This window comes from Falco naumanni, chromosome 3 (genome assembly GCF_017639655.2).
Source record: "Falco naumanni isolate bFalNau1 chromosome 3, bFalNau1.pat, whole genome shotgun sequence".
NCBI lineage: Eukaryota > Metazoa > Chordata > Aves > Falconiformes > Falconidae > Falco > Falco naumanni.
In genome coordinates this window covers 53,432,740-53,446,756 of record NC_054056.1, presented here as the reverse complement: position 1 = coordinate 53,446,756, position 14,017 = coordinate 53,432,740, and the positions used below count along the sequence as shown (strand labels likewise).

Here is a 14,017-nt window from a genome sequence, read left to right as displayed (position 1 = left end):
GCAGAAAGGATAAATGTTAAGGCTTTACTTCTGCTAAGGCACACATTGTGTTCCTTGCATTTGGGAGAGAGGCTGGCATGATCCACCAAGGTGGAACAATGCCAGTTGTTTCATTTCTTCAAGAGCTGAATAGAAAGCTTGTGGTATTACTGGGAAGAGCAGGCCCTGGTGATGTGTCTGGGTCAAAGGAAAGGTTTTGCAGGCACTGTTACCCTCTTTTGTTAGAATTCACGACTAAGCATTAGCTTTATGATAAGGGGTGGAACTTGAGGCATTACCTCATTTTTTTCAAATACTTCTACACATAAACTTAACTGCTATAAACAGTACTCTTAATGATGCTAGTGGCTTTGTGGCCCTTGTGAGTCTGCCCCACCAGCCACAAAGCCACCCGTTTTTTTCCCCAGGTTGCCTTTCTGCTGAGGCAGTGCCAGAATCGGCTCAGCCATGACTCACACCAGCGGTGTGCTGGTGGTACACGAGGGAGCGGGACCACAAGGCGGTGGCAGATTGCATCAGTTTCATTGGTACGCACGAGCAGATCAAACTGGGATATTGCATTTTGCTCCCTAAATCACAGACCTCCACACTTCCAGCAGTCATTGCCCAAGCACCTAAAAAAACAGCCCCTGAGAATAGTGTTCTACTTTTCAAGGCCTATCTGTGAATTTTTTGTGTGACACAGTAGTAGGTGGTTCAGACTAGCATGTCCTTCAGTTTGATTATCTAAGAATGCATGCATTTAACTCATTAACTTATTAGAGTGTTCGCTTACAGGAACCAGGAGGGAAGAGTGAGGCCCTTTTGTTGAGTCACCAATATACACCACATATTTCACCCAATAATTAATGCACTGCATTTTTTTTTTTTAAAGAGAGAGGAAAACATTTAGTCCCACTCTTCAATGGAAAGAAAAGCCACCACTTGATAAGTCTTTTTAAAGGTTAATTGTCTTTTCAATGGGGAAAAAATATTTTGCACTAAAATGGGAAGGTATATGTCTGTATATATGCATAGGTAATTGACATTAAAAAAGTTCTCAGTGTTTACATCCTAATTATTCTGTTTCATGTTTTCTTATGGGTGTAGTTGCATTGTCAGAATAAAGATATATGCTGCTTTTCTTCAAAAGCTTGCTACTCTGGGAAAAAATAATGGCAGTTAAGAAACTCCTATGGACAATACTGCTGACTACTTAACTATCCTATAGACACTATGCAGTGCCCTTTGGAGGGCCTGTGAGAGACATTACCTACATGACCATCGGCAAGTCATGGGGTTATTTTTCTCAACAAATTTAATGTGCAATAAAACCTGCAATTCAGAGTTGGCAAGTATGACTATCGTGACTGCCCTTGTCCTGCAAAATGACTGATTTCTGGTAATAATGATCACAAACCTGTGAACAAACATGGAATATTAATTAGGAAAGGTAGGCAGAGTTTTAAGTTACACAGTTAAGTAAAGAGCTGGTACTACTCTTTAAATGAGCAACATTTCTAGTAAAATCAGTATCTTGGTGTGGAAGAAATATAGCAACTGCAGAATCATTCCCAATGTCATATTCTGTTAGAAAATAAAAATATTCCGTATTTACAATCCCTTTACAAATGATTCTATTAACTAATTAATGCTTTACTAATTAAACATTGATTTAGTTTGCATTTTAATGTATTTTGATCAGTATAAATATTTCAGAACAAAGAACAAGTATTTAACTTTTCAGCATGACTTTAGAATTATTACCTAAACCAGAAAACCAAATGTAGGTATGTCTGTAAACATTTAATAAATACAGCTAAATTACAAAATTTATTTTTGTTACAGATACATTTTCTCTTATTAATGGCGATTCTGCCTCAGTTGTTGCTTCTCCTATACCAATGGCTCCCTCTTCAGGCTATTCCTAAAAAATGTTGCCTCACCATTTTGTGTTAGAAATATTTCAATTCACAAAACCCAGGCTGTCATGATCATGCCTTCTCCCTCAGTATGTTTACCCCCCCAGTCAGCAGATGATGAAATAACTGATGGGCCAGGCATGCTAACTTGGATACTACAAATATTCAAATACAGGTGGTACTTGAGGCCCCAATTACAAAAAATTTTAGGCAAATGAAAGGCATTTGTAAACCTCAGAGAAACCGAGCTTGAGAGGCATCAAAAGGTTTTTTTACCTATATTCCCATGCTGAAAAATACCAAGAACAATTAGATTGTTCTTAATCAGATTGTTCTTAAAACTGCCAATGGTTTCTGTAGACTTTCAATATGCTATTAAAGTTCTTCAATGTCCTTATAAAGGTAAACATATATAAAAGTGAAGGAGTCTTCCTCTGTGTAGATTTGTTATTATACAGAGAACAATTGAAATATGTCCAGTACCCTTAGGTACTAGACAGAGATATTCTTCTCCTACCTATGTTCTGTGGTACTTTATCTACTAACATTTATATGTTTTAAACATTGTTCATTCATGTCAGTCTTTACCAATACTCGTAGTCTGGTTCATCTGAGTTCTCCATTTTCATTCAATGAATGGCTCAGGCTGTAGTGACTGCTCCACCCTCAAAACATTCTTAGTCTTTACAACCCACTTCAGCATCCGCAACTTGGTGTCATAAGGTGTCACTTTATATTTGACCAGCCTGTCAGTTTCCCAAGAAAGGCGAGACCCCCGTGTCTGACCAGCCTGTCCGCTACCTGCGTTTTGACAGCCCACTGTGTCGGAGGGCGATTCCACTGACCGATCCAGGGACCCCCGCTGACAGCGTCACTGAGTCACATCCCTTATCACAACTACTCAAATCTCCTGAGACTTATACAAAATGCTGAAGAGTTTTATTATACAAAATACAGGTTTGTGACAGAGTAAGGTTCAAAGATTGCCAGTGGTAATACACTGATTGCAAAGCAAGCTTACAATACACTTAGTAACAGCTAGCGTGGATTAGTCATAGAATAAAGTTCTCACCCAACAGGTGTCCCTGTGGGGGAGAAGGCAGGTTCAGCCCCTCCACTGATCCCAGGAGTTACGATGGAGTCTCCCCTAACTTCTCCCCTCAGTTGTCCACTTTTTATACTTTACAGTACACTGCATATTCATTTATCATACACAGGAGAGGTTACCAGTTTCTGGCTTCCAATGTAAATGAGCACGCGCCCTCAGATAGCACTGCTGGAGTTTTTCACTAAGGACACATGCTCCCCAAGTGGGGGTTTGCCCTCTTTTGGGGGGCTATTTGAGTTGGAGGTCCTAATCACCCGTTACCACGATTACCTTTGTTCTACTTTCGACTAATTTTCTGTTGATGTATGGGAATTACACCACCTTATCAGCTTGTCTTCTCTTGCAGCCAGAAATTCCTCCCTTGAATACTCCTTTCTTAGGTAACGGTGTTCTTTTCATCATCAGTTCTTTGTCACTCATCCTTCCCAGGCTGACTCCCTTGATTGGAAGTCCCTTCATAACAACTCTAGAGAGTGAGTCAGCTTGACCTAACTTCATGCACACATATACACTAAATCTGTGTGTGATAACTCGGGAGTTTAGATAACAGTCCTGCCCCTACCCCCCACCACTTTGGACTTATTTCAGTCCAGGAGCAGTCCGTTTTCTCTGCATTTAGGTGGAGCTTGGGTGACTCTAGTCATACCTATTTTTGTTACTGACTGGTATCATGTGCCCAGTGACGTGTAGTAGCGCCTTGGAGGCAAGTAACTTTGGGATGGAGTTGTGCATCAGTATTATTATGAGATTATTTAATCTGAGGGAAGTAATTTCACCACAATGCTTGGCTCAGCAGCAATCTTCTCATATGTTCTTCATGTGACAACTGCTATGTGGCTTACCAGCTGTGTGGTACCATCAAGTTCCCATTCCCGCAGGGAGCAAAACGGAGCCTGGCTATGGGGTCTCCACTCCACTCCACCCTCTGTTACTCCTACCAGCAGGTGCTGAGATGGCAGGGGGTGTTGCTTAGGGAGCCGTGGCAGATTCTGTGCACGTCAGTCACTGTGAAGGCGATAGCTGTATTTTACCTAAAAAGCTTTCTGTAACACTATGCTTCTATTATGTCCCAGTTTTCTCTAATTCGCCCCCAAAGTGATTTTCCCACATAAGGCTAACAGACTAGCCAATGACTAATTGACTAAATGAAACCATAAGTTGTTGGGCGTAATTAGGAAGCCTGACACTGCCTCATATACATTGTATGACTGGAAAACAGTCAGTGAACTCCAAAGATAATCACAATGAGGTGTTCTTCCAACATCTCCACACAGCAGCCTTGAAGAATGCTAAATGTTGTTTAATTAAGATACTGTGTACTAAAAAATTACTGTGCAATCAGAACATATATGGTAAACCTGCATTTTAACAATCACCACAGATGTCAAAGGACTTTAGATTATGCCTCTGGTATTATAGTAATTATGTGATTTAGCTCAAGAAAGGGGGAAAGAACATGGAAGTGTTTTTTTACTTGTGGTTTCTTCACAAGGTAACACACAAGATGTTTTACAAAGTGGCTCCCCTCGCATGGTTCAGCAGTCTCCCTTCCAAACTGCATGGTCTGAAGAGTATTTTAAGCACAGCTCGGAAAGTTTGTATCACCTTCGAATGACAGCCTCAGTGAAGTGCTGTGCAGGGTCTCACCTCACCCACTTTCTTTCACACTCCTTCAAAACACCTATCCCGTGAGTTAGAGCCAATTCTCACTACACTGCCCGTGCCGAGCAGGACTGTAAAACACAAGTTTATTTTACGTACACCCCTGCGTGGCACGAGTTATAATAGTGCAACCCAGCACCAGGAACTACCGTGGCAGAGGCTTTGGCAGGTGCAAATGGAGCACATCGAACACTGCATGTGTGTGCTCCTGCCAGCACCGCTGCCCTTGCTCCGCCCGGGACGCGGAGCTGTGGCCTTACCGGCCCCCTCACCCTCAGCCGGGAGGGTCAGCGCCAACCCCGGGTAACCCCACGGGGCTCACAGGCTCCCCTCATCACCACAAAGCCCGTCCCCTGGGCCCCTCCCGAAGAAAGAACCGGGCGGCAGCGGGGCACAGGTGCTCCCCGAGGCGCCAGGGCTTTTGGCGCCGCCGCCAGGCCCGGAAACGGGAAAATGGCGGCCGCGTGCGCGCGCACGCCCGCCCCGCGCGGCGGCCGTTGGGCGCTGCCCCTCGCGCCGGCGGCGGCACGCGAGGCTGGGCGCTCCAGCAGCGCCTCACCGGCTCCCGCCCCGGCGTCGCGTCACGTGAGGGGGCCTCGCCCACCCCCCTCCCCGCGCCGGGCGTGACGCAAAACGGCGAAATCTACGGCGCGCCACTTGTGACCAAGATCATCACAAGCGGAGGCGGACGGCTCCCCCCGCGCGGTAAGCATTGCCGCACGGGCCGCGGCCGCTTCGCCCCCGCTCTCAGCGGCGCGGGGCAGGCTGCCGCTTCGGGCCCTGGCGGGGGAGGCTTTTGGGGCCGGGGGGCCGCGGATTGCCGGCGGCCGGGCCGGCGGCTCCCCTCGGGCTTTTTGGGCCTCTGTGCTACCGTCGTTTTTTTGGTCGTGGTGGGCGGGCGGCCAGCGGCGCTCCGCCGAGCCAATCCCGTCCCTTGTTCCTCCCCCGCTGCCCGCCGAGTGGCCGGGGCGCCCAGGGCGGGAAGAACGCCCCGCGCGCCCATTGGCTGCCTCAGCCGGCCCGGGCCGCAGCTCTTCCCTTCCGTTTCTGCCGGAGAGGGCCGGGGGGGGGGGGGGGCAAGGAGGAGCGGAGAGTGGCGGGACGGGCCGGGGGAGCCGGGCCGGGCGGGGCGCGGGCGCGCTACAGCGGCCGGCTGCGGCTCCGGCTGGCGCGTGCTGTGGGCACCCCCGCGCCAGCGGGGCTCGCCGGGGCCGCTGCGCATGCGCTGCGGGAGCCCGGGCGGGGCTGGCTGCGGCGCCCGCCGGCCGCCGGCCGCACCTCCCTCAGCGGGTGGGACAATGAGGGGACGGCGGCGGGGGAGAGTGGTCTGGTCAACCGGAGCCCCGCGGGGACGGCACCGGGCAGCGCCCCTTAACCGCTGCGCCGCGGCAGTCGTGCGCGTGCGTGATCTGCCGCCACTGCGGCATGTGCGCAGGCGCAGCGGGGGGTGGGGTGTGGGGGGGCGGCGAGCTGGGGCGGGGGCGCCGTCGTGTGACGGTGCCGTACCCGCGGGGCCGGGGCTCGGTCTGGCCGCAGGCGGCCCGGAATACGTGACTTTCGGCGTGATTCAGCTCTGCCCTCAATGCTTTCTGCTGCTCAAAAGCCACTTTTTCATACTTTCCCCTCCTTTGCCGAAGGTCACTAGCGTAAGTGTGGATGGGCTTGAGAAGTTGTGCCGTTGTCACTGACAAGGCGTGTGACCGCAGCTCCTTTGTAACCAGTTCTTACAAGTAAAGAAACAATTGTAGCCGTTTGCCCTTTGCTTCAATCACTGAACATAGCCGTCTCCGAGTTACCATCAACTTGTGCACTCTCACGATCTTGTGATTTTCAGCGTGGTTTTGTGGTCTCCAGGGATTTAGCAGAATTTCGGGGGACCTGCCAGGTTGCAGTGAGGAAAGCGAGCTCCCATAAATAGTGTAGCAATTTAAAAATACTTTTTTCAAGAGGTGTGCATCTTCAGTGGAAAAGATCATTAAACCAAAATAACTCTTTCAGGTGGCCTTTGAGGGATAAGTTATCATCTTGTTTCGTATGACTTGTTATGACAAGTTTGCTGTTGCTCATTGAAATAATGTGACCTGTGAACTAAATTGTCATCTTAAATGTGTTAGTTAAGGAGAAAGAAGAGGGAAAAGCATTTAGTTTGTGATCTGTATTCTGTAGCTATTGGTGATGTCAGAATTTATATAGTTACAGTTTTAATTCTTGTTTTTCTGTGCCCTCTTTTCTTCTTTGTGTAGTTGTCCTGATGCAGACTTGCAAGGCCTTGATTTTGTTGTGTATCATACACTAAGCATAATGGTAACATCTAAGGAGTAATAAATAATGAGAATACAAAAGTGCAAGGGTAACAGTGGCAGGAGTGAATTCCTGATGGTGCAAAACAATAGCAGACTAACTAATTTAAACATCGGATGTAATTTGCTGTGATTCTTACTTTAATAATCTAAAGGTGTGGCCTATGAAGACTATAGATTTTCTTTTTCCATACCTATATCAGAACATCATAATCAAGATGTTTGCATGTGGCTGGAGCTTTGGATGTTGGGATGTATATTTTTCCCATGTCACACCTCTTCATGAAAGATGAAGACAATTACAGGCTTCAGTTTGGTCTCCCTTGCAATCTCCTAGCCTATTCACAGCAAGTTACATTCATCATAGAAGTAACATTACAGTCATTCCATCCTTATTTCATAAATTATTTCAGCATCAGATTGTAGCTTTTATATATAAAATATGGAGCCTGGCAGTAATTGTATAATCCATACATTTTAAAAAAAGTCAAATGCACTGATGTGACAGCATGGTGATGGACTGTGACTTTTTCAGTATGTTTAAACATGTCAGTTTTATTAGGATTTTGGGAAATGTAATTCAAACGACCTGAGTTAAATCCTTTACTATCATTCTTCTGTAGGAACTATTGTGTAGTAACTGCATCACAGATTTCTAATTTACTTGCACAAAAGTTTTCTTTGTTAGAAACTTTTTTAAAGCTTAAGCTGCGTTGTCTCCTTTTATAGAAGTACATTACTTGGAGAAAAAATGTGTGTGAAGCAGATGACAGTCACAATACTCCATTAAAACCGCCCTTCTGTAATGAGGAACAGCATTGTTGTGTTAGTGTGCACAACATTAAGAAAACTATAGCTTTGCTTTGCCTAATATTTTTTTTTAAATCCTTTGAATGTATACAGAATTGTGGTTTTGTGCATGAGCTAAAATTTACAGACAGATTGGCATATGAAATGTGGTTGAACAGGAATTGTTGAGTGGATCCTACATCTAAATTTCCTAAGATGGTTTACAATTTAAATATTCTCTTTATTGGGGAAACAAAAAGGCTGTGGTAGATGGCTGATCTCATCACTCAAATAAAAACATTGGTTTAAGATATGCCTGGTCTAATTAATGCAAATTAATGCTGCAATATTACAGTGCATGTTAAAATCACCATGTTCACTTTTTAGATTGCACATCCTGGAGGATGGATTATTCTTCTGAAAGCACAACGAAAAAAAGGGGCTTGGCGGGGCATAAGGCAAGATGACATGGTTTAACAGATGTAGTGGCTGCTATTCTTTCAGTGACTTTTTTTTTTAACGAAGGTTGTGGTGATGGGGAAAGAATAGTTGCTCTGTTCACAAAAATGGATACTAGATGTAGTGGTCTCTGTTCTTTATGCTCTGTGTTATATAAGGAGTCAAACAGAAACGGTACTTTCATTTTGACAGATTAATGGTAGTTGGCTAGCAGAGCACTCTTGATTATTCTTCTACTCCAGAAAGGTACTGTTTTGTGTTGGCATTGCTAACTTGTAGTAGCACAGCTGCCCAGTGCTGCCACTGCTGCCCAAGGTGTGGCTGCATACAGTGCCTGGCTGGCAGCAGCACAGGCATGGAAGTGCTACTTCTCTCCAGGAAGCAACTTGAGTGAGCAGAACGAATGATAGCAGTTCTTGGTAGACACAAATGCTTGTAGGAAATGGGCAATATGTCTCACTGCTGATGCTTAATGCTAGTAAGAGGCACAGGATTAACCATGGATGTCTCGGAATGAATGAATGAGGCGTAGGGCTGCATGGGAGGTGGCATTGCAAACTACTGAAATGTTGCCTGGCCCAGGTATCAAAGTTAATGTAAGATTTCCCCCATAACATAAGAGTGTTTTAATCTTTGGCCTGTCTGCCTTTGCAGTGGACATTCTTATGATGTTACACAAAGATGTATGAAAGTTTAAATGAAATATACCTATACTGACTTTTCTTCTAAACTGGGTAGTTTGGGGTTTTTTTTTCTGGCATTTGGCCTGTACTAAGACATAAGCTCAAAGTGTTTATTAGCCTATGTGTACAAAAACAGTGAAGAAGCAAAAAATGTAAAGATGTTCTTGTAATCTCTAATTTTTTACCTGCAAAAATTCCAGGAGAACCATACCCACCTTCCTGCCTTGCAGCTATGAATTCTGGTGATCCTGTTTCTGCCATCTGCCAGTGAAGGGTTTGTAGTTACAAATGAGTCTGTAGCACATTCTGGGCGTTTATGTTAAATATATGTGGAAGTTTTCTTATTTTACTTAATTTCAGTACTTCAACATGTGAAGATGAAAGAAGGTTGTGTCCCAAACTTAAACCAGCGGCAATCTATAGCTTTAGAGCAGAAAGAAGTCTAGTTGCTTTCTTTCCTCTACATGAAAAGGAAAATTACAGTAAGTGCTAGCCAATTCACATGCTTCTTTGCAAAGAAATAACCTGAGTGCCATTTAGAAACAGGCAATAGTGATCCAAAAGTAAAATGCTTGTTTGCGTGACTCATGATTGCTTTCCAGTCCTGCATTAACAGAGTTGTTGATTGCTGATTTTTTGCTTTGCTTTGGTTTGTTTGCTTGTTAAACAGCAGGCTGACCTTTCTTCTGAGTAACCTGGCCTACTGCTGAACTACTGTCAATAACAGTGTGGGTTATATTTAACTGAGCTGGGAGGCTGTGAATGTTCTTAGTTTTTGTTGGTCCTTTGTGGTACAGGCATAAATTTTCAATGCCTCTGCTCTCCTGAGTCTACAAATTCAAGCTGTTGTATGTGTGTGTGGCACGTCATAGCCAGGGAGAAGGCATTCAGAGTAGTTAGGGTATGCATATTTCACTGTCTAGATCGGGATGTATATATCTCTATAGATTACTGTTATGCTACGAACATGCATAGATGCTTTCCTGTCTGGTATTTATTTGTCTCATTGTAGTGAAGTTTCTTGCTGTCCTTAGCTCAATCTTTGGTGTTTCAAAAGTCTCGGAAATAAAGGTACAAAAATGTAAAAAATACGTATAAATGTTAAAATTCACTGCAATTACAAGGTATAACAAAACTCACCCAAATACTAAGTCATCATTTTATAGAAAATCATTGTTTCATGTAATATTTTTATGATGGAATCCATACAGTTGTGTGGTATACAAATATTTCTGTAGAAAACATTCCAGTAAAAAGTTTGAAAAATGTTGTCCTGGTTTGGCTGGGATATAGTTGGTTTTGTTCTTAGTAGCTGGTGCAGCACTGTGTTTTGGATTTGGTGTGAGAACAATATTGACAGCACACTGATGGGTTTGGTTGTTGCTGGGAAATGTTTTTATTAGGTCAAGGACTTCTTGGTTTCTCGTGCCTTGCCAGTGGGAGGAATGGAAGGGTGTGGGAATCTGGGGGACAACACACAGCTAGGACAGCTGATCCAAACTATCCAGGAGGATATTCCATACCATTGAATGGCATACTGAGTATAAAGCTGGGGGAAGAAGAAGGGGTGGGGGGATGTTCGGTGATACAGCATTTGTCTTCCCAAGTAATCATTACGTGTAATGGAGCCCTGCCTTCCTGGAGTGGCTGAACACCTCCCTGCCGATGGGAAGTGGTGGGTGAATTCCTTGTTTTGCTTTACTTGCATGCACAGCTTTTGCAGTGAGTTTTCTCACTTTCACTCTTCCAGTTCTCTCCCCTATCCCACTGTTGGGGGAGTGAGTGAGCGGCTGTGTGGGGCTTAGTTACTGGCCAGGGTTAAACCATGACAAGCGTGAAGGTCCTGACAAGAATTCTAATTTAAACAAAGACAGAAACAGACTGTTCTGGTGCCATTTGGATGGCCTTAAGAGCTCTGGTATAGCTTTATACTTCTGTACATGTGAGTTCTCTCTTAGGGCAGGTTTTCAAGCTTGGGCTTGCTCTGGAAGAGCTTGTGGCCTGTGCCTGTTTCCAATTTGGTGGGTTGGTGGATGGTTTGTTTGGTTTTGTTAAGTTAGTAGAACATGTTTGCTAGAAACATTTGCTATAAACATATGAGAGAGTCCACTCAGAGCTGGTTTTAAGACATGCATTAGCAGGAGCTGGCTTGCTTACTTTACCTGTACCAGTGGTATGTAGCATATTGGCATCACCCACTTCCGTGCTTGAGGGAGGACCGTGAACCGGGGTGACCTAGTTCACATGAGGAAACATCAGTTTTGCTGCTCTTGTACTGCCTCGGGGGGTTGGTGGCTGTGGAAAGCACTTCACTGGCTGTAATGTGTGTGCTGCAGCCGAATCTCATGCCTGCTGTATGCGCAGAGCTGCCAGGTTTACTGCTCACATTCTGCACTCACAAAGGAAATTCCGTGTGGCTCAAAGTGTCGTATTTCCTGGTATGTGGGGGATGGATGGTAAGCTCAAAGCTTCTGAGGAGCATGTCTTGACATTAATGTGATGTTCAGCATACATGCTCATCTTCCAAAGAACCATGGCATAGAAATAAAGCACTTCTGCATTTTGCAGTTCCATGTGGTCTGTTGTAACAGAGGAAAAGAAATGCCTGTTGTGTGCTTGCCTTCAACTGAAAGTTTAAGTGGAATCATGACTTGTGTTAAAGTTGGATTGTTCCAATGCTTGGGAAAAGGACAGCAAACTCCGGAAATTCAACAAAGGCAAAATGTTGCTCTCTCCCAGTTCCTTGCTGTGTAACACACGTTCTGCAGGGGTGTATTGACACTGGATTTGGGACACTGGATATGCAGCAAGGACAGCAGTGATCCTTGTGTTTTGTTTTTTGTTCGATTTTTCACTTTTGTCTTCTTCACTTGCTGTTTTTCAGTGCTGGTGAAGTAAAGGCTGTTTTTGTCATGGTCCCCATGTGAGGCAAACCTAGATTTATCTTACGTTTTAAAGGAAAGAGGGTGCTCACCTACGCCATATAAATTGTTAATAGGATTACATTTCTGAAAAGTCAAAATGGAAAAATAAAAATTCTAAAAGCATCAATAAGCTGCAGCTTGTTGGTTTTTGTGGGTTTTTTTTTTTTTTGTTTTTTTTTGTTTTTTTTTGTTTTTTTTGTTTTTGTTTTGACAGCTCCAGAATAAAGTGCAATGAATACTAGAAATTACTAGTTTAGTATGTGTATCCTTTACTGGGCACAGCCTGATTGTTGTAAGTCAGAGCTAATTTTTTTTGGATTGGATCCAGCGCTAGCATTATGTCTAAGTTCAAAGATACTATACATAAAAATGTTTTCTGGATGTTGTCTTCAAAATCTGCCAACTTCTTCGCTATTGTTTTGAGTTTTATTGTACAACAATGGACTGATTTGAATTGCATTTGTTTCTTTTCTCCCTGTTGTTCGCATTTTCATTTTAAATTATTCACAAGTCTGAGGCTTGGAGATGAGAGCCTAATGAATGCTTTTAAAAATAAAACCTTCTTTAAGCATGTTATGCTTCATGTTTTGAATTTATAACCCAAGACTTAATGAATAGTTTCCTAGTTACTCTCATCATAGAATTTATGAGCTGTCCTGTTTACAAGTTTTACCTATACAATGGGAGGATAATTCCTGTTTACCTTAAATGAACTGGTTTTGTTAACAAGCTTAAACAGCTAATTAGGGGTAATATGGCAATAAATACTATGTCAAACCTTTTAACAATGAGAAGACACAATATTTAGTTTTTGGATCTTTTCTTGGTGCATTCCATGTAAGAATACAGTGTTGTGGTTTTAATATCTCATACACTTACCAGATTAATAAGAAATATTTCAGGGAAAACCAGCGGCCTATAGGTCCTTACAGGAAGCAGGTTCTCTTCTGTCCTACATGTAGGATGGTAAGCTGGTGCCCACATACTATAATGTTTCTATAAGCCCCATTGCTGTGAGGCTTCAGATAGATGGCAGACACATGAAAGAACCCCTATGACTTTATGTATGTGTCTATGTGGTGTTTCGCTAACAGTTAAGTTATTCTGCTGAAAAAAAAAATAGTAGGACTAGCAGTAGTTGCTTTGTTTTGAGTGTACATTAATGTAATTTAATCAGGAAGGAAAGAAAACCTGGGAGTAGGATTTGATGTTGTTTATCTGACTATAAATTGGAATATCTCCATTTCGTTTAACAGAATTTTTGCAATTTGTGTCAAAATGATCAAAATCAGAACCTGACACAAGCTCTCCATCTCATAATTTGTGCATATAAACCCAAAGAAATAAAATCAGATTTTTAATATTTTTTTTCCAAACCTTACCCCCCAAAACAGAGGTTGGTTTAGGAGCAGAAGTTTTGTAATACAGTGTTGTTGGTACGAGGAACTTTGCAGTGAGCTGTATGAAAAAGCATACTTTTGTTGTTGTTGTTTCTGATTGGATTTTAATTGTCAAAACTACTGACTTGTGAATTTGAGAGCCATTCTAAATCTAGGTAGCTTGAAAATTCTTGACAAGTATTTCTTTTACTTCTTTGTGTGTGCCTTTGATGATAGCTGCAGACGGTGTATGTAGGCTCTGTTGCCTGTCTGATTTTCTTTGTGTTGCCCAAGGAGTTTGCAATAGGGATGGCAACTTGAGGAAGGAAGGAGAGGAAGAGACTGAAGAGAAAGCTGATGTAGGTCTGATGTTGGAGGTGTCCCTTTTGCGCGTCCTTGGACATCTGATGAGATATAAAGAGCTCCTTTTCTCAAAACCCAAGAATCCTTCCAGGGCACAAGGTTATTAGGTGCAGTAGAGGTTGTTTGGAGAGGGCAAGTGAAAACCTGACAATGCATTTTGCTAGCTCTGTGCGGGCTGCTCAGTTTCTGTTTCTAGGTAAGAAGCATGCTGAGCTTTGCATGTGGAGGTTGCCTTCTCTCTTTCTTCATTGACATCATCATGATTTTAGGTGTTGCTGTGTGCAATAAATTGTATTTTGAGGTGCAGTGCTGAATGAACTGTTTTTTTGTCAGAGAATGGGTACCTTTGTATTTTGTATGCAAAGGGTATATAACCTATCGGGTGATAGATACCTGAGGAGGTGGCATACAGGCAGAGCTGATACATTCCAGCTACCACAGATGCAGTA

The 14,017-nt window shown here is 43.5% G+C and overlaps 1 protein-coding gene across 1 annotated transcript in view; it reads left to right on the top strand.

The window, feature by feature from the left end:
* Nucleotides 1–5,209: 5,209 nt before the first annotated feature.
* The window catches only part of ZNF407 (zinc finger protein 407), a 344,373-nt gene continuing 335,565 nt past the window's right edge, over nucleotides 5,210–14,017 (top strand). The window contains exon 1 of the mRNA XM_040585938.1: nucleotides 5,210–5,376. The gene's annotated coding sequence lies outside the window, so the exon portion shown is untranslated. The remainder of the gene's footprint in view (nucleotides 5,377–14,017) is intronic.